The following is a 26048-nucleotide window of genomic DNA, read 5'->3' as shown; positions in this document are numbered from 1 at the left end:
CTTTATCACTTTATAGATCCCCATAAAACAAGCAGGGCTAACAAATGCCTCCAACAGCCGGCCGGCTGCCTTCAAATGCAGCTTGGCTGTGACACACAGTGGGAAAAAGCAGGACTAACCCTGCCAGGTCCTAGAAGCTTTCAGATTCATCGCATAGAATTTGATACATACGGCAAAGCACCTTGAAAATGAATCATCTGTATTTTCTCCTTACAATCACTCCCTCCCAGGACATGTAATTAATTTCCTGAGCTTTGAAAAAAAAATCTGGATTACTCACACGGTCTTGAAGATGCAATGTCAGCTATTTAGGCCGTGCTAGGACTCAATTACAACAACATATGCATTAAGGCAGGAACTGGCAAGCCTCGGGACTACAGCAACTACAGGGCTGGTGCTTCCCAACCGCCGGGCTATAATCTATGAAACTGAGCCCGGATCCAGCCAATCAGTTAGCTCCTCATAACAGGTCTAACTGGCTCTGGACAGCTGAAGGGCTGCGCTGGAGCACAGCAGAGGAGTATACTCTCCACAACACTGCATGTCTACAGTCACTTTGCCTGCAAAGGCCAGAGGGGGAAAAATTCACAGCTTCATTGTCTCGGGGAGGGAGGACAGGTGATCTGGCACAGACGGAGTCCGAAGCTGGAGCAAGCTGTCCTGGCGTGGCAGTCCCAGCAAGTGCAGACCAGAGCCACCCCAGACACCAAACTGCGAGCCTGCAGCCAAACCCTGAGGTAACTAACCTTCAGCTTCCCTTTTACTGTTAACAGGAATAATGCGGAAAGGAAATGATACCCACTAAGTTGGTTTAGCAACTAAATAAGCTTCTATTTTATTTTATTCTCTATGTCCCATGCTTTTCATAGGTCATTTGTTATTGAGTCCAGAGAGGTTTATGCCCCTGGAGTTATTTGCGCTGGGGTAGGAATATAGGTAATTTACAGTCTGTTCATGTACTGCTGAGAACGCGGGTCAGCCAGACAGACAGGGAGGGGAGAGACCCGACTGCATGCTTCTGTGACAGAGGAAATAACTGTGCACAGGCTGAGCTAGGAAGATAAACGGTTAGCTGGCTTCCCTGGCCTGTGACTCTTGGGACACAAGAATGCTCCATGGAGAGAGGACTGAACCTGAGAATGTTCAGAATCAGAACTAGAAGACTTTGCAATACTTCTAGAGGCCGTGTTTTACTATCACCCTCTATAATACCTGCCTTATTTACCACTGAATCCCAACGACTAATTACATCTGATATTTACTATGCCATACATCTACATTTCTTATTTATTAAAGATCCTACGAAAACATTTAGAATTGCTACACAGATGAGCAAAAGTAATTTAAATTCAAAAAAGAAAACACGATACACGTAGCGCGCACCTTTTAGATATTTAACATCTTGTTTTGGTAAGAAATGTGAATGTTTCAAAAAATTATAGCAAATATAATATTAGCAGCAGCAAACATTCTTGCCAAAAAATTATTTCAGATCACTAAATCAATAATTATGTTTTCAAAAGTGGCAAGAGAAATTGTAAAAGGTTCAATTTGTGTTCGGATTTAATAACCTCCTCAAGGGAGAAGAAAGTTGCTTCATTGGTAAGCAAGTATAAAGGGTGTTACTAGTGGAAGGCACACTTGCATGCTTTTGAGCTGCTCCAGGTGGTCAACTGAGTTCAACTCCAGATTCGAAAACAGAAAGTAGCAGAATACAGAGAACAGAAAAATATATCCATGGGCAGTTCCTTCTCAGGAGTTCTTCTTTGACTTGTCCAATTTGTGACTACCGAGAATATTTCACTGTTTAAGTATTTTTTAAAATATTTAATTAAACTTTTTGACAATGCTGCTGCCTATGAGAATGGGACTTTCTAAGTAGGGGTGTTAAAACTGTGATCCCTTTAACTCAAAGAAAATATAAGTTAGTTTGAAATGAAAAAACATACTCTCTTTTGTTGTAGTAGTTGTTTTTGTTTTTGTTATTTGAGAAAGGCTTTCTCTGTGTAGTCCTGGCTGTCCAGGATCTCGGTCCATAAACCATGCTGGCCTCCAACTCATAGAGATTATTATCAACTTAATATTGTTGAGTCTTCCATTCAAACTCTCTGATTTTACCTGGTAATAAAATTTCACTAAATCCCTTAAAGTCTTTATTTCAAATGTTCACTTAAAGCCAAACCTGGTCACCATATCTGTTCAACCTTTTGACATTGCTCAAAATTCATACTCAAAAACTACACAACTGAGTTACAAAATGAACTGCCAAGAATAGTACACTGTTTTGAGTGCATTGAGTAGCTTGTGTTGAGCCCCATGCATAGCTATCCCAGCATGCATGCACACCCACAGGCAACAGGCTGAACATACCTGGTGGCCAACATGGAAGTTAGTGCATGTTTACTTTCATCCAGAAATTTCCAATTGGAAGCTCTCACTACCTTCAAACTCAGCAGAACACTGTCTTAACAGCCAAGACAGTGGCCGAGGGCCGCACAGCAAGTCCAGGAGTGGAGTTCTAAAAGCTGATGTACATTCCACTCTGCCAACATATAACTAACCCCTGGCTCTCTGTCCTTCATAGATATTACAAGCATTGACTGACTTACTCCCAAGTGTCTCATTGATTAATAATTAACGTTCATCCCAAAGACATTAGTGCTAAGAGCGTTCAAAAACTATCTCTATAGCCTTCCCCTCCCAGAACTGTAATAATCATGATACCTTGAGTTGGCTCCTGCAACAGGACATTTTGCTAGGGATTTAAAAGTGTTAGAGTCAAGGACTCAACACTGAACGAGAGATACCTTGGTATGGAGTATGATTCAATTTGAGCTGGTTGTATAATCACATTTTCCTGTACCCTATTAGAGACAAACCAGGGAGGAAGAAAACAAAATACATATATCAGTCCTATCATTTTCTTTTGCCTAACATTGTTAGCCTAGCATGTCAGAGTCGGCTCTCTCAGGAATCACTCTCAAACCAGCATGCCTTGTATTTGAGGACTCTAGCTTGAAAGACTGGCCTGATGACCCTGTCACCTCCATCAACCCATGTCTGGTGGCTCCTGCACCCTCTATTGGGTAACCAAGGGTCACCCAGACAGCTGAACTCAGTTTTTGTTCATATTTCATCCATCTCAACTCTAGAGACAGTGATGAAGACAATCCCAACAAGACAACTGAAGACTGGAGACATAAATTCTCTTCTGACCCAAGAGCATCAGCAAATCTCAAATATCAGAGCTATGGTTGGCTGGAAAATGTCCCAAAACTTGGGCCAAAAATGATTTATGGTCTCATGAGCTAATCTTCCTTGCTCTGTAGTTTATAGAACCAAAAAAGTTACTCACAAGTGTATTCGGATCCACCATGTTGGCCCATCAAACCAATTAAAACTGGCAGGACATTAACTCCATCCTATGTGACAGGGACAAACAGCCATTTTGTTATCACAATGCTAACCTTATTACCAAGAAACCTAAACATGAAAACTTGTTCCTGGGTAAGGAATAGCTGACCATTAGCACCAGATGATATAAATACAAAGGAAAAATGTGCTAGAAAAGAAAGATGTCAACAAGACTTGCCTTGCCATAACCAGAAATGAAATTTAAAGTATGAACGCTAAAGATTATAAATTGGTGGTCACTTTGGGGACTGACGTGTTCTTGGTTTATACAACACTTTACCTAGGTACAGAGATTTCAAATCAAATGTACACTCACCCTATGGGGAGACTTTCAAATGGGGGCTTCATTTTTATTGTTTATCTTTGTTTTTCTCTGTTTTATTTTCTTGTAGAGAAAGTGATGGATTCCAGACCCCGTGTTAGGCAAACATTGTACTCAGGAGCTACAATCCCAATCCTGATGTTGATTTTTTAATTCATCCCTACCTAAAAGCATAAGTGTATAGAATCATATCAATAATCTATGTGACAAATTTCTAAAATGCATTATAGTTAAGCTTAATGAAATGATTTTTAATTCAGTCTTTTCTAAAATATGTGAACATATGGAGTTATAGTAATAATGTATATGAAAAGGATTTCAAAATATATTACAAGATAGAACACACGTAAGCTTAATGAAAACTGCCATCTTTTTATACTTAAACTTGAATTCATGTTAGGTCAAGAATTCTCCCTCTGCATAAGAAGACCTGACAAGAAGGAGAGGAATCCACTTTTCTGTGGCCCTCCATGTTCCTTTTGCCTCTCTGAAGTGTTATGTAATGAGATGCACAAAGCCTAGAGATTTAGTAAGAGAAAATATTGGGGATATGTTACTGACATATTGCTCAAACCATGTGTGTGGTTCCAGCAAGGCCTTAAGCACTACCACACAGACAGAGGAGGCATAAACTCTGGAGCCAGACTGTCTGGGTTCAGATATCAGCTCAGGTCTTTCACTGAGAGCTTGAGCACAACACCTAACTGCACTTTTTAAGAATAATCATTTTGGGGGTTGAGGATTTAGCTCAGTGGTAGAGCGCTTGCTTAGCAAGCGCAAGGCCCTGGGTTCGGTCCCCAGCTCCGAAAAAAAGAAAAGAAAAGAAAAAAAAAAGAATAGTCATTTTACCCTTTTCATTATTAAGATCATTGTAGTAGTGTGCATGATATACACAACAAAGGTGAAGTACTCAGCATGCAGGTGCTTGGGTATGGGTCTGTATCACATATTACATCTGACGTAGATTTATAAATCCGATGTTTGTCTTGATGTCTCTGAGATCAAAGTTCAGTGAGATGTGACTTGGTGCTGTCAGTTTTCTACCCGATTGTCACTTGAACTTTAAAACCTACCCAGGGTGTGACAAAGAAGGGGTAATTGAAGCAGACGTGATTCATAGAATAGTTAGCACAAAGTTCAGGCATGTTAAAAAAAAAAAAGAAAGAAAAGAAACCTTGCATGAAGAGAAAATAATAATGGTGCCCTTAATCTTCACTCATGGTATTCTAACCAAAAAAGATTTGAATGGAGGTGGGGAATGTCTATCCTGAACAGCTGTGCTGATTATCCGAAACACAAAAGTCATGTCTCAATTCATACTGAATTCTCAGCTTAACTATCAGAGAACATTGAAGCTAATTATTCTGTTCCTTCCTCTAACGAGAGATTTCTCAAAGCAAGACACTATTATCTAAGGTTTTAATATACTCAGTGAGAAACTGAAGGAAAACAGTTCAGTCAATTTGGAAGAGGGGCAGCTTCCCTCAGGAAGGAGTGTGGACTTCGTTCACTTATTCATTCATTGGTTCATTGACTCATTCATTCATTCATTCATAGTAGACCTTCACACGTCCCTCTCTCTACTTCTATATGAATACCCACCAGCCACATCTGCCTGCTTCTAGTTCCTAAAATGAGCTTCTGGAAATGCAAATCCCTCTACACATCCCATCGGCAAGACAAACAATGAACTCCTTCGCCATGAGCCCACTCCTGTCTACTTCTTATGGAAGATGGTTGGTTACTTCATGCTTGTAAGGAATTAAAGAATCAGTACCTCTGTCCCAGAATTTAATTCTAGAAGAAAATAAACTGGGGAAAGCAAGGGCCACTTTCAAATAAGGAGGAAAAAAAATACTTCGAAAATTCTTCAAAAAGAATACAGAGAGCTGCCAGAATTATAGTGAAATCAATAGACGCACTGTCAAATTCTTTGCTAGAGTTATAAAAATCCCTTCTGGTCTTTCTCAAGTTGATAAAAAGAATGCTATGAAGCTCACTATATTTGCTAGAAATAATTACATATTTAAGGCTTTGAGAGGGGCCTAGCAAAGAGTAGAATAAGCTACATCTCATTCATTCTCATTATCCTGCTCCTGGCAGAACACATTGGAGGGTCAGGGGTGTCTAGGCCTCAGAAGCAAGCAATTGGTTCCCACTTCCAGTCTATTGGTTCTGCTGCCATAAATCATGAAGTGTCTCCTTCTGAAAGCCCACTTGTGACCCTGAGGCATTACCCTCTGAATGGTAATATTGTGACAGTCCATGGACATAAACTACCTACACTGGATACCCGTTGAAGAAGAGGATTGTGGGAAAGGCTAGAATTTTCTAAGAATTAGGTACAGTGAAGAACAGCCATTATGGGTTAGATGAGGTCCCCAGGGGTCCATATAGACTAACCATGGTCGCAGTGTGTGGAGGTACTAAGGGCATTTCAAATGACATCCAGTAGAAGGTTCTTGGGTGTAACCAAAGTGGATTGTGCATGTTCTTTCTGCGACTGCATGATCTTGAACTCAAATGTTAAAAATATAAGTGAAAATACCTCTCCCTTTACTAACTAAGTAGCTTGTGTCAGGGATACAAAAGTAATATAGGATCTCATGATTAGAACCCAAGTAAAAAAAATGTCTTAGGAACCTCTCCTGATCTACATATTCTCCCAAAACATGACCTCCATATATTCCCACTCCAACCACCAAAGGAGCCCATTAAGGGGCTTCTATGATCTTCTTGTCACGTGAATCAATATGTGCCCATTCTCAGAGCAGTAGAGAAAACTATGCTGGGAAAATACAATGAAATGTTCCTGCTAACTTCCACCTTTCTTTTTAATAGGATCAGGTATGACAAGAAGACACACAAATGACAGCCAGGCCTTTCTGGGACTGAGAATCACATTGCAATAACAGAAATTTTCCCTTAGGAGCAAATCTGCCCTGTATTCACAGCTCTCTGGACCAGAAAAGAATATCCAATTTTTACTTCTCCACGCAGGGCCTCCTCAGAGGAGGTCTACACAGCTCTGCTCTGTCCCTGTGGCCTGTGAACCTTCCTCTCCATAGTAAATAGCACCATCCAACAAGAGCAGATTTCTCACTTCTATAATAAAATCAGGTACTGTATTGCATCTTCTAAAAGGTAGCATAGCTGTAGAAACACATCTGCAAGCATGAGCAACTGAAGGAGATGTGGTCTGATCCCTATCTAACACTTCATGAGAGTTTGTTTTTATGTCTTTAGGGTCATTGAAATGTAAGCACAGTAATCAGAGAACTGGAAAGAAAAACAAAACAGACTACATTTGAATCACATATGTACTAGAAAATAACAAGAGTCTTTAAACTTCATGTGCATAAGGATATAACAACCACCAAGGTATTTGTTAAAATGGAAAATCCCTGGTTCCCACTATAGGGATGCCAAGACCTGTCCCTGGTTCCCAGGATAGGATGCCAAGACCACAAGTCTAGAGAACAAGCAGGGGGAGGAGCCATGCTGGTAAAGTTTGCCATTTCTGGACTACCCTTGAGAAATATCACCTCAACATGTGCAAACCATGGGACACAAGGTCTGAAGCATTATATATTCTTAATACTGATTAGTGATCACTATTAGGAATCAGAAGCAATTTCAGATTCACAGATTCACCTTAAACTTGACCAATTGATAAACAAAAATTACGCATGGGTGCCATGGTATCGAAACAAGCCAGGGGCAGTTTTGCTCAGGAGAGAGAAACAAAAGGAAGAATATAGGACACTGACCATCTAATTCACGTTCTTCTAATGACCCTTTACCCAGAGGTGAGTCCCAATTATCCCTCACTCTACCCTGTCAACAATGCCAAAAGATTGTGCGAAATTACCTAAAATAATTATCCTCAGACCAGAACTTTTCAAAGTAAAAATATATATTACCATTTCATTTTCAACCTCAGATACAGACAGAAAAACAAAAGGGGGGTGCTAGTTCTTTACACCTAAATGGACCCAAGGAGAGCTTCCAGATGGCTGAGGCCACTAACTCTGGCACACTGCGACAGCACTGAGCCCTGCTCCGGCTGGCTGGTTTGCTCCTGTGAGTCTGCCCATCTCCCTGTGAATAATGCAGGTGGTTGAGGGCACTTGGAAGAGCTCTCTCTATTAGGTGGGATGACCAGTGAGGACTTCTTTGTTTTATGTGCTCCTTGGCACAGGATAAAACTCTGTTGTGTAAGAGCATCAATAACAAAAGATTCGCTCTTCCAAACCAAGAGGGGAACAGCAGAGCTATGTGAAATCACTTGGTCATAAAGTGCCCAAGGACGACAAGAATGCAATATTGTTTTAGGCTGTCCATCAGCACCGGTCACTCAGTCACCTCTCCTGGCTGCAGAAAACAATGATTCAACATGGCTATTTTTCTGGTGGGCTGTAGCCTTAGAAAAATACTAGTCCACGTACTTGGAATGAGGGCTCTTCCTACATTAAAATAAATGGAAGCTATTCAAACCCTACTTAGCTTTCTCCCTTTGAATCGTGAGCATAAGAACACAGCTGTTTGTACTTACATAATGAAAAGAAAATTGAAACTCTGAATGAACGGGAAATCAAAGTACTTTTTATTTACTCCCTCCCAGGTGCTTGACATGTGTTTTATTCCTTGATTCTCACAGTAAACCTCAAAGAGGCTTTATTATCTTCATTTCTACAAAGAATAAGAGAGTTTATGTAAGCCTCTCTAAGGATAGAGTGGGTAAGGCACACAGCTGGGCGTTAAGTTGGAAATGAAGTGCAGGTACTCCAATTGTTCCTGATGAGATTTAAATGGACATGTCACGTTTTCTACTAATATCACCTTAGAAGAATAGAAGACTGTGATCCTGCTTAACACCCTGCTCGGCATCACTGAATAATTTCCCACGCAATATCTAAAGTACTACACTACGGGTTTTGTTGACCACATGGGATTTTATAGTAGGTATCAGCCACACTATATTATACCAATCCACTATTGATAAACATTGTTTCTGCTTTTTTTTCTTCCATGAATGCACATCTGCAGACACACTGTATATTGTACTTTTTGTGCATAGATTGTGTAGTTATCTCCCATGGATAAGTCCTAAACTAAGAGCTGTTTAGCAAAGAAGCTATATAATTTGTAGGGCTGTACTTATCAAAAAGACTATACCTGGCAACTCCCGAAAGAAAGAAAGAAAGAAAGAAAGAAAGAAAGAAAGAAAGAAAGAAAGAAAGAAAGAAAGAGGAGGAAGGAGGGAGGAAAAGAAAAGAAAGAAAGAAGATGCTAATTTTCTCAGATGGAGAGACACAGTACAGCATGTTTGGCTAACAATTACATTCCTGTAATAAAAAAAAAAGGATGGGGGAGGGCAACCCCTTTTAACCTTGTCCTTTTTGTACTACTTTGATCATTAAGGAGGTTGGAGCATCTTTTCCTATGCATTGACCACTCGCAGTTATTCCCCCAATTCATTATCCTTGTTCTTTTTCTGCCTTTATATCAGTCTAAAGTCATAATTCCTTACAATACTTTATCTGATCCTTACTGTGCCCTTTTTATCTGGGTTCTCAGAGTTCATGTGCTAGAATAGTAGAGACCTTGATCTACAGCCAAAAAACTTTGGAAACATATTGCCAGGGTAATTAGTCAGGTTCCATAAAATATATTCCAAGAAGAAAAACTGGTTACTTCTAAAGAACACAAAGCCATAAACTCCTCCTTGTCTGCTTCAGAAGTAGGTAACCCCTGCCTTTATCAGCTGTTGTTTATCTCAAAAGAAACAATGACCCATTGTAATGTAATCTTCTTTTTATGCACAGAGAAATTTGGATAGGAAGAGAGGCCAACAAATTTGGACAAACATCCCTAGAAATGGGGAGTCAGAGAAGGACAGGGATACACACACAAATGCATGCACACACACACACACACACACACACACACACACACACACACACACACCACACACTCTTATACCCCAGACAGAGGTAAACAAGAAACTTACCTGAGATCACTCTGAGGACTATGAAGGAAGCACTCATTAAGCAACTGTCTGAAATCAGCTGACAGAGAATAATTCCCTGACACCCTGACCAAGGCTCATTCTACCAAATGAAAATGGCCAGAGATAAGGCAGAGCTCAAGTTGAGATTCCAGAATTAAAACATTAATTCTACCTTCCAAGTGTGAGGGTTTATAATTTATTTAAAAAAAAAAAAGGTGTTCTGTGAGGCATACCTTTACCCTAGGACCAGGAATTTTCAGAGACAACCCATATAACAAGGACATTCATAAATAAGGCTGCGATGAACATAGTGGAGCACGTGTCTCTTTTATATGTTGAGGCATCTTTTGGGTATATGCCCAAGAGAGGTATAGCTGGATCCTCCACTATGTTCATCGCAGCCTTATTTATAATAGCCAGAAAATGGAAAGAACCCAGATGCCCTTCAACAGAGGAATGGATACAGAAAATGTGGTACATCTACACAATGGAATACTACTCAGCTATCAAAAACAACGAGTTTATGAAATTCGTAGGCAAATGGTTGGAACTGGAAAATATCATCCTGAGTGAACTAACCCAATCACAGAAAGACATACATGGTATGCACTCATTGATAAGTGGCTATTAGCCCAAATGCTTGAATTACCCTAGATCCCTAGAACAAACGAAACTCAAGACGGATGATCAAAATGTGAATGCTTCACTCCTTCTTTAAATGAGGAAAAAGAATACCCTTGGCAGGGAAGGGAGAGGCAAAGATTAAAACAGAGACTGAAGGAACACCCATTCAGAGCCTGTCCCACATTTGGCCCATACATATACAGCCACCCAATTGGACTAGATGGATGAAGCAAAGAAGTGCAGACCGACAGGAGCCGGATGTAGATCGCTCCTGAGAGACACAGCCAGAATACAGCAAATACAGAGGCGAATGCCAGCAGCAAACCACTGAACTGAGAATAGGTCCCCTATTGAAGGAATCAGAGAAAGAACTGGAAGAGCTTGAAGGGGCTCGAGACCCCAAAAGTACAACAATGCCAAGCAACCAGAGCTTCCAGGGACTAAGCCACTACCTAAAGACTATACATGGACTGACCCTGGACTCTGACCCCATAGGTAGCAATGAATATCCTAGTAAGAGCACCAGTGGAAGGGGAAGCCCTGGGTCCTGCTAAGACTGAACCCCCAGTGAACTAGTCTATGGGGGGAGGGCGGCAATGGTGGGAGGGTTGGGAGGGGAACACCCATAAGGAAGGGGAGGGGGGAGGGGGATGTTTGCCCGGAAACCGGGAAAGGGAATAACACTCGAAATGTATATAAGAAATACTCAAGTTAATAAAAAAAAAAAAAAAAAAAAAAAAAAGATCGGAAAATTATACCCTGCACTGCTCCGGCCAACATCCTCTCATCCGCTGTTTACTCCTTTCCCTTCCATCCTCTCCTCTTTACCTGTCTGTCTGTCTTTCTGTCTGTCTTGCCTCCTGGGATATACTTTTATACACACTATATTTAGATACCAAGGTAAGTTTTTAAGTAAAAAAAAAACTCAGGAGTTAAAATAGCTTGTTTTATAGTCCAAAAGATTTTTGTTTTATTGACATAAAGTCTCCTGTCACCCAGGCTAGCCTTGAACTTTTATAGAACAGAGGTGGGTCTTGAACTCCTGATCCTCCTTCCCCCACCTCCCCACCCCAAATGCTGATATTTTAGGCATGAGTCTTAGCCTTTAAAAATGTTTAAAAAAAAAAAAAAAAAAAAAAAAAAGGACATTCATTTCTAAGGTATGACACAGTCCTGGTAGCTGTGGGAAGAAAGCTTGAGGAACAATGTAAGGTTGTCTTTCTGATCCTCTACTCAAAATCAGTGAGTTAATACACGTAGTACAGTCGGGAGGATACCCCTCATTTTCTCTGTAAATATCACTTCCAGAATTAATTTTGTTTAGTCTAGCTTGTCTGTTAAGGTTCAACCAAATGCAAGCTCTGAGAGAAGGAGAACTTGGCTTAGTTATGCAGTAGGTCCTTCCACAGAGCCCTTTGATCATGGACCAAAATGTGGTCATGAACATTTATGGTTACTGAACAAAGCTGCTCTAGCCCATCTCACCTGCAATATTAAAAAAAAAAAATTATGATTGAGTGGCTCCACAACTAAAAAGACCCAAAGTAAGTATCAAGTCAGCCACCAGTGTCATTGTTCCTCATTTGGTTACGAATCCCACTGGTTATGGAAAACAAAGGCCTTGTGATTTTTCAGGCAAGTGGATGAATCTTGAGAATATCATCCCGAGTGAGTCAACCCAGTCCCAGAAGGATACGCATGGTATGATACTAGAAATAAAATACAGGATGACTATGCTACACTTCACAGACCCAGGAGGCTGGACAGGAAGGAGGGCACAAACAAGGATACTTGAGTTTCCCTTGGAAAACGGAATGGAACGGTCGGTTTTGGAAGGCAGATGGAGGGAGGGAATTGGGTGGGAAACCAGATTAGGAGGGAAGTGGGGACAGAGTTTCCAGGTCCGGTGTGGGTAGGGGCAGGGAAGATGGCTGGATGGCCATGAGAATAAATGGAAATCTGAAACTGATGAGGGAAGGGGGAGGGTAGTGGAGGGCATCTCTAGGAAGAGACAGAGACCTGGGATAAGGGAGGCATCCAAGAATTAAGGCGGGTGTCCTTAGCTGTGACTCATAACACTGGGGATACAGAGCTTGGGGAGACTGCCTCCTTCAGTCAGGCAGGAACCCTGGTGGAGTAATAGGGACACCAACCCACCCACAAAACTTCCTAGCAAAAACTTATAGTGTCTAAAGGCAGGGCCAGGGCACGTAGCAGAGACTGGAGGAATAGCCAACCAATAACAGGCCCAACTTGAGACCCATCACAGAGCCAAGCACTAATCCCTGACATTATTAACGAGACTCTGCTATGCTTACAGGCAAGAGTCTAGCATTGGCTGTCTTCTGAGAGGCTCCACCCACCAGCTGACTCAGACAGATGCAGACACCCACAGCCCAACAATGGATGAAGCTTGGAGACTGTTATGGAAGAATAGAAGGAAGGAATACAGCCACAAAGGGGATAGGAAAACCAACAGAATCAACTGACCTGGACCCTTACAGCTCTCAAAGACTGAACCACCAACCAAAGAACACACATGGACTGGACCTAGACCTCCCTCACATATGTAATAGATGTGCAGCTTGGTCTTCCTGTGTGACCTAAACAACTGGAACGGGGGCTATCCCTAAGCTGTTGCCTGTATGTGAGATCTGTTCTTCTAGCTGGGCTGCCTCAACGGGAGAGAAAGAACCTACCCTCCCAGAAACGTGAAGGGTCACGGTTGGGAGGAGAGTATACCAAGGGGAGCCCCTATCTGCTCTGAGAAGAAGGGGAGGGGAGATGGGAGAAGGATTGTGGAAGGGGGTGATCAGGAGAGGGGCAGTGAGCTGGATGTAAAGTGAGTAAGTATAAATTAATTAATTAATTAATTAATTAATTAATAAGTGAATGAATGAATGAAATCATTCTGGCCTCAACATGTATCTCTTACAAAACTTACACAAAACTATATTTCACCTATCAAGGATGTTTGATAAAGCCTAGAAGGTCAAGTGGCCTCCACCTTTCCTCAATTTGAATACATTTTCTTTTGATCTCTTTAAATATCGACCCGGGCCATCAGAATAGAACACACAAGTCTTCAAGAACGACTGGAAGGTGTATTTAGGAAAAGGGCTTTGATTCAGTAGTGGGAATTGGTCTAGGCCAGACGATGAACATGTGTTATGTGTGCAGCTATAATCTCACAACTCCTTCCCCTTTTTATCTGAATCTCAAACACAGGAAGCAGAACACAGCTCACTTCTAGGTTCAGCGTGTGCCTATGTGGAGCTTTATTGAGTTTCAGTGACATGTTAGGAGATCTTGGAAAATACCAAGGGAAAAGCCTTTCTTGAATGTGACCCTGGCTCCCTGATAACTCGACTCCCATACCTTCTTCCTTGGTATGAAACACAGATATCTTACGCTGGTGCCTCTGTGTATGGAAACAGGATGCTTCCCAAAAGAGAAAATTGTTTTTCCAAATCATGGTGCTTATTTTTGGGATGTTCTGTGGATTCCCAGCTGTCCTCTCACAGGAAGTTTTATGCCTCTAAAACAAGGGTAAGCCTTTCAAGTAAGCTTTTAACAATCCTGTTGGTCATTATAGACTCTGAAAAATAAACAGCCAAGAGCTAGATGTCGGGGGAGGTTAAACTGTTGGTCAGGAGCATAGATGATGAATGAACCTTCCACAGATGTATGCTAGTTTGTAGAACATCTCTCTGCTCCCCTCTGAAGTTTTTATAACTCTCCAGATTTGAGGAGTGTTACACGAAAGCTGTGCTATACACAATTGGTTTTTATTTCTTAAAACTTTAACTCGATCTTGATTAGTAAATTTGTTTTCCTTATTCCTTTCCTCTAAGAACAATGACATAGAAATGGATGCCTAGTCCTAAGAATGACAGAGACTTTTATTCAGGTATATTTAAAAGTTTCCTTATAGTACAGCTTATACAACACACATTAGGGGGAAATCCCTCAGGTCCTAGAATACTTTAACTCTGGCTCGGTGTTAAGTATTTATTGTAAGAAAATAAACACATACACACTACCTAACTCATACCCATCAACAGCAACATACACTTTCAGGTTTTCAAAATGTTCTCATGTGTGATTTTTTTAAATGACTTTCAAAGTCCTGTGGAGTGGTCACTGTTGGAGTCAGTCACAGCTTCCACAGCTGTGGAACATGGATGCTAATACCACTCGAGTGATGCAGAACAGACATCAGACTTATGATAATGTGTGCCACAAGCTCAGCAAGTAGCTGACATGGGTCACGCACTTAGAGATGGAGATGAGCAGCATCCTAAGGCTGGTGGATATCGTTTTCCCTTCCGACAGTTGTGGTAACTGACAGTGGAAGGGAGTGAGTGATTTGCCCCGTCACTGCAGCCACCATTGCTGCAATGACTGGAATCCTGTCTCCACTCTCTTATGGTAAGAGTTCCCTGCAGTACTTGAAAATGCTCAGTGGAAAAAAGCATGATTGCCTCAGATCAGGGGTTAATTTCTGGATCTTGGGGGAGAAGAAGTTGACCATGTTTTTGGCAGCCAGAGACTGCCAACTTAAAACTCTGCTTCTACAACATTGTTTTCAACAGGAACATTATTTAAGAAGAATCTCTCTTCTCACTTGGGGACAGTCAAAGCCTTCTGATGGTTTAATGAACACTTACCTTATCATATCTTATCATTCGAACATTTTGTAGCCTGCTTTCAAAGTTTTACTAGTACTGACGTGTCTTAGTTGGTGGGCCATCTACCCTTTCACTGAGGTGAGTACCATGTCTAAACAAAACAGATGCTGAAGAACAAACAGTTCAACCCTCTGAGATAAAGGAGACCCATCTCCCTGCGGTGTCAGGCAGGAAATAAACAATATTAAAAGGTCACTGTTAATGATGTCTGTATTTAAATATCGTTGTAATTTTTTTCCTTAAATTAAGCTAAGATTCTAGTGCAAGGGCAACTTTCCCTACCAACTGACAGCTTCACTGAGTGAACACTGAGCTACTATCTAAGCTACCTTCATGACAGCACCAATCGCATTAAAAACTCCTCCACAGAGGCCTCGTGGAAGCAGCATGACAACCCGAGCTGCTCACCGCTAAAGTACAGCTCTACTTCCTAAGTGGCACCTTGTTCAAATCCCAGTTTTCTCAAACAGATTGTCCTAGACTTGACACCTTTTGAATAGAGGTCTTCCATGAGTGGTGTAAATACCCCTTTTCTAGCTACAAATGCAGGTTCACTGTGGAGCAGGGACTGAAGAAAAGGTCATCCAGAGACTGCTCCACCTGGGGATGCTTCCCATATGCAGCCACCAAACCTAGTCACTATTGCTGATGCTAAGAAGTACTTGCTGACAGTAGCCAGATAAGGGTGTCTCCTGATAGACTCTGCCAGAGCCCTACTGATGCAGATGAGTAAGGTTGAAGCTAATCATTGTACTGAACAAGAGGATGCCAGTGGAGGACCTAGAGAAAGGACTGAAGGAGCTGAAGGGCTTTGTAACCCCATAGGAAGAACAACAATATCAACCAACCAGACCCCATGAGAGCTCCCAGGGACTGAACCACTAAACAATGAGTACACATGGAGGGACCCATGACTCCAGCTACATATGTAATAGAGGACGGCATTGTTCAGCATCAACAGAAAAGCACTTGGTCCTGTGAAGGCTCATTTCCCCAGTATAGGGTAATGCCGGGCATTGAACTTGGAGTGGGTGAGTGGGAGTGAGATCATTCTCATAGAAACAGGGGGAGGGGGTAAGGGGTATAAGAGAGAGGGAAAAGGGATAACATTTGAAATGTAAAAAAATTACGTGAAAATATCCACGAAAAATAAAATAAAATAAAGAAAATATCATCCTGAGTGAGGTAACTCAATCACAAAAGAACACACATGATATGCACTCAGTGATAAGTGGATATTAGCCCCAAAGCTCAGAATAACCAAGATACAATTTATATACCACATGAAGCTTAGGAAGAAGAAAGACTAAAGTGTGGATGCTTCAGTACCTCTTAGAAGGGGAACAAAATATTCACAGAGGAAATATGGAGACAAAATATGGAGCAGAGACTGAAGGAAAGGCCATCCAGAGACGGCCACACATGGGGATCCATCTCACTTGCAGTCCCCAAACCCAGTTACTATTGGGGATGCCAAGAGGTGCATGTTGACAGGAGCCTGATATAGCTATCTCCTGAGAGGCTCTGCCAGAGCCTGACAAGTAAAGAGGCAGATGCTCGTAGCCAACCATTGGACTGAGAATGGGGCTCCTAATGGAATAGTTGAGTTAGAGAAAGGACTGAGGTAGCTGAGGGGGTTTGCAACCCCATAGGAAGAACAACAATATTGACCAAGCAGAACCCCCAGAGCTCCCAGGGACTAAACCATCAACCAAAGAGTACACATGGAGAGATTCATGGCTCCACCTACAGAGGATGGCCTTGTTAGGCATCAATGGCAGGAGAGGTCCTTGGTCCTGTGAAGGATCGATGCTCTAATGTAGGGGAATGCCAGGGCAGGAAGACACAAGGGAGTGTGAGTGGATGGGTAGGGCAGCATCCTCATTGAGTTATGTGTGAGGGGATTGGATAAGGGATTTCTGTAGAGGAAACCGAGAAGGGGAATAATATTTGAAATATAGATAAATATAATATCCATTAAAAATGTAAAAAATGGAAAGGGCTCCCACATAGGATTGCAAATCCCAGTGGCCAACATTGGACACACATGCATGTGGACAATGTTAAATGAACTCATTAGGGCACAGTGTGTGTGTGTGTGTGTGTGTGTGTGTGTGTGTGTGTGTGTGTACATACATGTAATAATAATTATGGAAAAAAGAGATCATAAATTTGGAAGAGGGGACAGGAGGGGTTTGAGATAGGGAGGAGTCATATTCATACAATGTACAGGATAATGTTTTCAAAAACTTTAAAAAGCATTAGTTAAAAAATTTTCATTTCTGCTTCTATGATGAGTATATATGTGGTATATTCTGAGAAAGCTGTAGAAGCCCAGCTAAGACAAGAAGCAAGAGGAAAATTTGTAGATATGAGAATATGAGCAAGAAACAGAAGAGATACCATAGGCCAAGGAGCTGTAATGGGATCTTCTGTCAATGTCTGGGTAACTCAGCTTCCTAGACCTCTGTAAAGGCTACAGTACTTGCCTCAATAAAAAGAATTAAGTACCCGAGGCCTGCACCAAAGTAGTAACACCAGAGAAGCAGCGAGCTCTCAGCCACTGCCCTTCTGCTGCCAGAAATTAAAGGTGAAGAGACTGGTGGGTAGCAGGACTGTCTCTTCGTCGCCCCATAATTCCCACTTGCAACAACCAAAAGATCCACAGTAACATGGCCAGATGTTAGATGATGTCACAGTTCAAGTGTCATTTCATACAAGCAGTCCCTTACAGCAAAGCAGTGGTTTAGACATTTTAAAGACTTTTGAAGGCCTGTGAATGGCATAAGCAGAACATCTCCATATGCATTTTTACAGTTCTACATAAAATATCAATTCTGTAACATGGGACATTCTCTTTAGAACTTTTAAAAGGGTCATACGTGTATGTAATGAATTTTGATTAAATCTGTCTGCTTATAATTCCTCTCCTATCTTTCCGACTATTCCTCCCTCCTCATGTGCTCTTTATATGTACGCACTGAATGATGCCTATATGAGCATGATCATGGACCACCCAGGCATGGGCAGCCTATCAGAGTGTGCTCTCTGAAGAAAACCATCTCCCCAGGCAGCCACCAGGCACTGATAGTTCTTTAAGGGCGGGACTTCAGCCTCTTAGCTATCTATGTTGGGGTTTAGATTGGCTTGATCTTGTATCAGTCTTGTGCACAGGGCACCAACTACAGTGAGTTCATGTGTTCAACTGGAACTTGCTTATAAGTTACCAGATGCCTTAACAATCACTTTAGACCTGAAACCTCAGGTGAGGGCCTTAAATAAGTAGAATGTAATGTCATTCTCCACAGCAAGCATCTTGTGATTTCCTGAAATCACTGAAATACTGAGGGTGAGTCTTATGCTTCCATACCTTTTGTTCACAGCATAGGAAACAAAGAAATGCATACCAGTACCAACAATTCTAGTGAATGAAAATGAGAAAAGGAAGGGCGTGAAAGAAAGTGTGAAAGAAGTACATTCTCTCCCCAACTCACATGGTAGAGAACAAGTCAAAACATGCCACGATCTACAGACAGGGACAAGTACGCCAACACTGTAAATATTTATTTGATTCTCTGCCCTGTGTGCTATTTATTCAATAACCACTTTCAGTTGTCAGTAAATTCTCTTCCATTTCTTTAATCTTGGATGTTCTGATTGTCTCTCTTTGGAACTGTTGCTTTTATATCTGTATTTTGTTGCTACTCTCTGTGTTATTTCTATCGCTTCCTTTATCCATCTGTCCTTTGTTATACGACAAAGAATCAAGAATCTATAGAAATGTAAGGCTATGATATTTCTGTTATCAGTGTTATTACTCATGTAAAGACACAGCTGAATGTCTACTCCACTCATATTCTCATATCTACAAATTTTTCTCCTGCTTCTTGTTTTATCTGGATTCTACAGCTTTCTCAGAATATACCACATATATACTCATCATAGAAGCAGAAATGAAAAATTTTTAACTAATGCTTTTTGAAGTTTTTGAAAACATCCCGTACATTGTATGAATATGACTCCTTCCTATCTCAAACCCTTCCTGTCCCCTCTTCCAAATTTATGATCTTTTTTTCAATAATTATTATTACATGTATGTACACACACACACACACACACACACACACACACACACACACACATACTGTGCCCTAATGAGTTCATTTAACATTGTCCACATGCATGTGTGTCCAATGCTGGCCACTGGGATTTGCAATCCTATGTGGGAGCTCTTTCCATTTTTTCCATTTTTATTGGATATTATATTTATCTATATTTCAAATATTATCCCCCTTCTCAGTTTCCCCTGCAGAAATCCCTTATTCCATTCCCCCACACATAACTCAATGAGGGTGCTCCCCCACCTATCCACCCACTCCCTTGTGTCTCCCTGCCCTGGCATTCCCCTACATTAGAGCATCAATCCTTCACAGGACCAAGGGCCTCTCCTACCATTGATGCCTAACAAGGCCATCCTCTGCTACATGTGTACGTGGAGCCATGAGTCTCTCCATGTGTACTCTTTGGTTGGTGGTTTAGTCCCTGGGAGCTCTGGGGGTTCTGCTTGGTCAATATTGTTGTTCTTCCTATGGGGTTGCAAACCCCCTCAGCTACCTCAGTCCTTTCTCTAACGCAACTCTTCCATTAGGAGCCCCATTCTCAGTCCAATGGTTGGCTACGAGCATCTGCCTCTTTACTTGTCAGGCTCTGGCAGAGCCTCTCAGGAGACAGCTATATCAAGCTCCTGTCAACATGCACCTCTTGGCATCCCCAATAGTAACTGGGTTTGGGGACTGCAAGTGAGATGGATCCCCATGTGTGGCCGTCTCTGGATGGCCTTTCCTTCAGTCTCTGCTCCATATTTTGTCTCCATATTTCCTCTGTGAATATTTTGTTCCACTTCTAAGAGGTACCGAAGCATCCACACTTTAGTCTTTCTTCTTCCTAAGCTTCATGTGATATATAAATTGTATCTTGGTTATTCTGAGCTTTGGGGCTAATATCCACTTATCACTGAGTGCATATCATGTGTGTTCTTTTGTGATTGAGTTACCTCACTCAGGATGATATTTTCTTTATTTTATCTTGTTTTTCATGGATATTTTCATGTAATTTATTTACATTTCAAATGTTATCCCCTTTCCCCCTCTCTTATACCCCTCTGCCCCTCCCTTTGCTTCTATGAGAATGATGTCACTACTACCAACCCACTCCAAGCTCAGTGCCCGGCATTACCCTACACTGGGGAAATGAGCCTTCACAGGACCAAGTGCTTTTCTGCCTATTGATGCTGAACAATGCCATCCTCTGTTACATATGTAGCTGGAGTCATGGATCCCTCCATGTGGACTCATTGTTTAGTGGTTCAGTCCCTGGGAGCTCTCATGGGGTCTGGTTGGTTGATATTGTTGTTCTTCCTATGGAGTTACAAAGCCCTTCAGCTCCTTCAGTCCTTTCTCTAGGTCCTCCACTGACATCCTCTTGTTCAGTACAATGATTAGCTTCAACCTTACTCATCTGCATCAGTAGGGCTCTGGCAGAATCTCTCAGGAGACACCCTTATCTGGCTACTGTCAGCAAGTACTTCTTAGCATCAGCAATAGTGACTAGGTTTGGTGGGTGCATATGGGAAGCATCCCCAGGTGGAGCAGTCTCTGGATGACCTTTTCTTCAGTCCCTGCTCCACTCGTTATCCCTGTATTTCCGTTCGTGAGTACTTTGTTCTCCCTTCTAAGAAGGAATGAAGCATCTACATTTTGGTCTAACTTCTTGACCTTCATATGGTCTCTGAATTGTTTCTTGGGTATTCTAAGCTTTGGGGCTAATATCTACTTATCACTGAGTGCATGCCATATATGTTCTTTTGTGACTAGGTTACCTCACTCAGGATGATATTTTCTAGTTCTATCAATTAACATATAATTTCATGTAGTCATTGTGTTTAATAGCTGAATAGTACTCCACTGTATAAATGTACCACATTTTCTGTATGCATTCCTCTGTGGAAGGACATCTGGTTTCTTTCTAGCTTCTGGCTATTACAAAGAAGGCTGCTATGAACATAGTGGAGCATGTGACCTTGTTTTATGTTGGAGCATCTTTTGGGTGTATACCCAGGAGTGGTATAACTGGGTCCTGAGGAAGAACTATGTCCAATTATCTGAGGAACCTCCAGACTGATTTCCAGAGTGGTTGTACCAGCTTGCAATCCCACCAACAATGGAGAAGTGTTCCTATTTCTCCACATCCTCACCAACATCTGTTGTCTCCTGAATGTTTGATCTTAGCCTTTCTGACTGATGTGAGGTGGAATCTCAGGGTTGTTTTTATTTGCATTTCCCTGATGACTAAGGATGTTGAACATTTCTTGATGTGCTTCTCAACCATTCATTATTCCTCAGTTGAGAATTCTTTGTTTAGCTCTGTACCCCATCTTTAAATAGAATTGATTCTCTGGAGTCTTAACTCCTTGAATTCTTTGTATATATTAGATATTAGCCCTCTATTGGATATAGAATTGGTAAATAGCTTTTCCCAATCTGTTGGTTGCCATTTTGTCCTATTGAGAGTGTCCTTTGCCTTATAGAAGCTTTGCAATTTTATGAGGTCCCATTTGTCAATTCTTGATCTTAGAGCATAAGCCATGTATGTTCTTTTGTGACTAGGTTACCTCACTCAGGATGATATTTTCTAGTTCTATCAATTAACATATAATTTCATGTTGTCATTGTGTTTAATAGCTGAGTAGTACTCCACTGTATAAATGTACCACATTTTCTGTATGCATTCCTCTGTGTTCTGTTCAGAAAAATTTCCCCTGTACCCATGTGTTCAAGGATCTTCCCCATTTACTCTCATATTAGTTTCAGTGTCTCTGGTTTTATGTGGAGGTCTTTGATACATTTGGGCTTGAGCTTTGTACAGGGAAATAAAAATAGATCAATTTGCATTCTTCTACATGCTGACCTCCAGTCAAAACAGAACCATCTGTTGAAAATGCTAACTTTTTTCCACTGGATGGTTTTAGTTCCTTTGTCAAAGATCAAGTGGTCATAGAAGTATGGGTTCATTTCTGGGTCTTCAATCCTATTCCATTGATCTATCTATCTGTCTCTATACCAATATCATACCTTTTTTTAAATCCCTATTGCTCTGTAATATAGCTCTGTAATAGAAGTTAGGGATAACAATTCCCCCAGATGTTCTTTTATTGTTGAGTATAGTTTTTGCTATTCTGGGTTTTTTGTTATTCCAAATGAATTTGCAAATTGCTCTTTCTTTTTTATTATTATTATTAACTTGAGTATTTCTTATATACATTTCGAGTGTTATTCCCTTTCCCGGTTTCCGGGCAAACATCCCCCTCCCCCCTCCCCTTCCTAATGGGTGTTCCCCTCCCAACCCTCCCCCCATTGCCGCCTTCCCCCCCATAGTCTAGTCCACTGGGGGTTCAGTCTTAGCAGGACCCAGGGCTTCCCCTTCCACTGGTGCTCTTACTAGGATATTCATTGCTACCTATGAGGTCAGGGTCCAGGGTCAGTCCATGTATAGTCTTTAGGTAGTGGCTTAGTCCCTGGAAGCTCTGGTTGCTTGGCATTGTTGTACATATGGGGTCTCGAGCCCCTTCAAGCTCTTCCAGTTCTTTCTCTGATTCCTTCAATGGGGGACCTATTCTCAGTTCAGTGGTTTGCTGCTGGCATTCGCCTCTGTATTTGCTGTATTCTGGCTGTGTCTCTCAGGAGCGATCTACATCCGGCTCCTGTCGGTCTGCACCTCTTTGCTTTATCCATCTTGTCTAATTGGGTGGCTGTATATGTATGGGCCACATGTGGGGCAGGCTCTGAATGGGTGTTCCTTCAGTCTCTGTTTTAATCTTTGCCTCTCCCTTCCCTGCCAAGGGTATTCTTTTTCCTCATTTAAAGAAGGAGTGAAGCATTCACATTTTGATCATCAGTCTTGAGTTTCATTTGTTCTAGGGATCTAGGGTAATTCAAGCATTTGGGCTAATAGCCACTTATCAATGAGTGCATACCATGTATGTCTTTCTGTGGTTGGGTTACCTCACTCAGGATGATATTTTCCAGTTCCAACCATTTGCCTATGAATTTCATAAACTCGTTGTTTTTGATAGCTGAGTAATATTCCATTGTGTAGATGTACCACATTTTCTGTATCCATTCCTCTGTTGAAGGGCATCTGGGTTCTTTCCAGTTTCTGGCTATTATAAATAAGGCTGCGATGAACATAGTGGAGCACGTGTCTCTTTTATATGTTGAGGCATCTTTTGGGTATATGCCCAAGAGAGGTATAGGTGGGCAAATTGCTCTTTCTAACTCTATGAAGAATTGAGTTGGAATTTTGATGGGGATTGCATTGAATCTGTAGATTGCTTTTGGCAAGATGGCCATTTTTACTATATTAATCCTGCCAATCCATGAGCATGGGAGATCTTTCCATCTTCTGATATCGTCTTCGATTTCTTTCTTCAGAGACTTGAAGTTCTTGTCATAAGGATCTTTTGCTTGCTTGGTTAGAGTCACACTGAAAATATCAATGTTCCAAATGCAAGGGCACCCTCATTCATAAAAGAAACTCTACTAAAGCTCAAAGCACACATTGCAGCTCACACAATGATAGTAGGAGACTTCAACATCCCACCCTCAGCAATGGACAGGTTACAGAAACAGAAATTAAGCAGAAACACAGTGAAACTAACAGAAATTATGAACCAAATGGATTTAACAGATATCTATAGATCATTTCATCCTAAAACAAAAGAATATACCTACTTCTCAGCACCTAATGGTACCTTCTTCAAAATTGAACATATAATTGGTCACAAAATAGGTCTCAACAGGTACAAGAAGATTGAAATAATCCCATGCATCCTACAAGATCACCGTGGCTGGTTTTCAATAACAAACAAACAAACAAAAACCAGAAAGTCCACATACACACAAAAGCTGAACAACACTCTACTCAATAAAAACTTTGTCAAGGAAGAAATTAAAGAATTTTTAAATGAAGGCACAAGGAACCAAAACTTATGGGGCATAATGAAAGGAGTGCTAAGAGGAAAACTCATAGCTCTGAGTGCCTCCAAAAAGAAACAGGAAAGAGAATACACTAGCGGCTTGACAGCACACCTCACAGCTCTCAAACAAAAAGAAGCAAATACACCCCAAAGAAGTAGACAGCAAGAAATAATCAAACTCAGGGCTGAAATCCACCAAGGGAACTCCTTCCTGAAGGAAACTCATTCTCCCTCTCTGCAACACTGGCCCCTTGTTGCATTTTATCTAGGGATGAGACCTCGTGGGATTTCCTGTGTTCATATTAGCATGTCAACTGCTATTGTCTTTATGCTGGTCTTGTTCACGCAATCATACTATTGACGAGTTCATGGGTTCATTTTTCATGTCATGTCTACAAGACACTATTGGGCAGCAAGCATTCTGTACCTTTGGCTCTTAAAACCTTTGCCCACTCTTCTGCAGTTTTCCCTGGGCCTTTAGTATGGAGGTTGTATCACAGATATCAGTTGGAATTGGGTACATCACATTCACTTATTCATATTCTCTGCATTTTGACCAGTTCTAGGTCTCTGTAATGGTCTCCATCTGTTGTAAAAAGGAAGCCTTTCTGAAGAAAGGTAAGAGCTACAGTTATCATTAGAAAGGAAGGAAGGAAGGAAGGAAGGAAGGAAGGAAGGAAGGAAGGAAGGAAGGAAGAAAGGATGATAGATAGACAGAGCAATCAATAGATGAATAGGATATATATCTGTATATTATATATGTATATTACATATACATATATATTGTATATATAACATGTATATATAACATACAATATATTCTATCTATAATATATGTGTATATATGTATACATATACATATATGTACATACACACACAGATATACAGATATATACATATATACACAGATATACAGATACACAGATATATATCTAGACATATATATATCTAGATATATATATGGGATTTGTGAATCAGTATTTTGTAAGTATTTGAAATACAGAGAGAAAAGTTTTATTCTGGAAGTATTCAGGGAATCAAGCAACATGCATTCAACTTCATCTATAAATACAATGATTCTAGTGAAAGTAGAAAAGAAATTCCAAAGACATATTTTTTGACCTAAGAAAGCTTAACATCTAGTCAAAATGAGAAGCCACACAGTGAGGAGTGGAAGGGACATCACTATGGGGCAGAGATAATCTCCATTCATTCAGAGATTCAAATCTGAGGCAAGCAGGTAAGGATTTCTTAAAGAGAGCTTGAAAAGGGAAGGAGCATTGGAAAGTTGAAGGGACTGGGGCACTCTTGCTAGCCCATCAATGGTAATCAACCATTCCCATAGCTTCCACATTACCCCGGGGACAACTACATTCTCTGATGACATTTCCATTTCTGTTTCTAATACATTACTGTAAGCACCTCTGAAACTTAAGAAAGGCCTAATATATCTTCCTTTGAGCATTTCTTTTTGCTTCTATGATCTTGCATATTGATTTGGTGTAAGGCCAACCTACTTCTCTAGTGTTTTCAGAGGTTTCAGGTAGGGGTTGTTTTCTTTAGTTTGGTTGTTTGGGTTTTGGTTTGGTTTACTTGCTTTCTGGTCTTTTTAGGTATGTGTTTTTAGCCAGGCCTATGAAAGACAACTGCCTTTGAGACCTTGTTTCCTTTCTGACCAAGATTATGTTCACTCTTTCTGCAGAGACCAGGTTATAAAATAGACTTCTCCATACAGAAGTTAGGAAGCCAACAGGAAATCATGTAGATGAACTGTGAGTCTATTGGACACTTGACCAATAAGCTCCAATCCTAAAATATGTCACTTCCCTCTCTTCTACAATGACTTTTCATCTTCCTTTTCACATTTGTTTGACATTGAAGTTGATAAAGTGGCTGTTGCTTAAAAATTAAAATTCAACTTGGAAAGGAAGATCACATTTTTTAAATAAG

The 26048-nt window shown here is 41.0% G+C and overlaps 1 protein-coding gene and 1 long non-coding RNA gene across 4 annotated transcripts in view; one reads left to right on the top strand and one right to left on the bottom strand.

The window, feature by feature from the left end:
* The window catches only part of Pde4d (phosphodiesterase 4D), a 1511604-nt gene that overhangs the window by 1452464 nt on the left and 33092 nt on the right, over window positions 1–26048 (bottom strand). The window contains exon 1 of one of the 3 annotated variants that reach the window (XM_087616183.1): window positions 281–429. The exons of 1 other annotated variant lie outside the window; for it this stretch is intronic. The gene's annotated coding sequence lies outside the window, so the exon portion shown is untranslated. Of the gene's footprint in view, window positions 1–280; window positions 430–26048 lie in introns of those variants that run through there. One more of the 3 variants, XM_087616180.1, reaches the window with a different exon arrangement.
* LOC147996056 (uncharacterized) lies at window positions 98–13369 on the top strand. Its single transcript, XR_015673925.1, has 2 exons — window positions 98–737; window positions 12694–13369. It is a non-coding gene; the product is annotated as an uncharacterized LOC147996056 (long non-coding RNA).

Source organism: Rattus norvegicus, chromosome 2, assembly GCF_021556685.1.
Source record: "Rattus norvegicus strain SHRSP/BbbUtx chromosome 2, alternate assembly SHRSP_T2T, whole genome shotgun sequence".
In the NCBI taxonomy this organism is placed as follows: domain Eukaryota; kingdom Metazoa; phylum Chordata; class Mammalia; order Rodentia; family Muridae; genus Rattus; species Rattus norvegicus.
The sequence above is the reverse complement of the archived record's forward strand: the minus strand, read 5'-3'. Positions and strand labels throughout refer to the sequence as shown.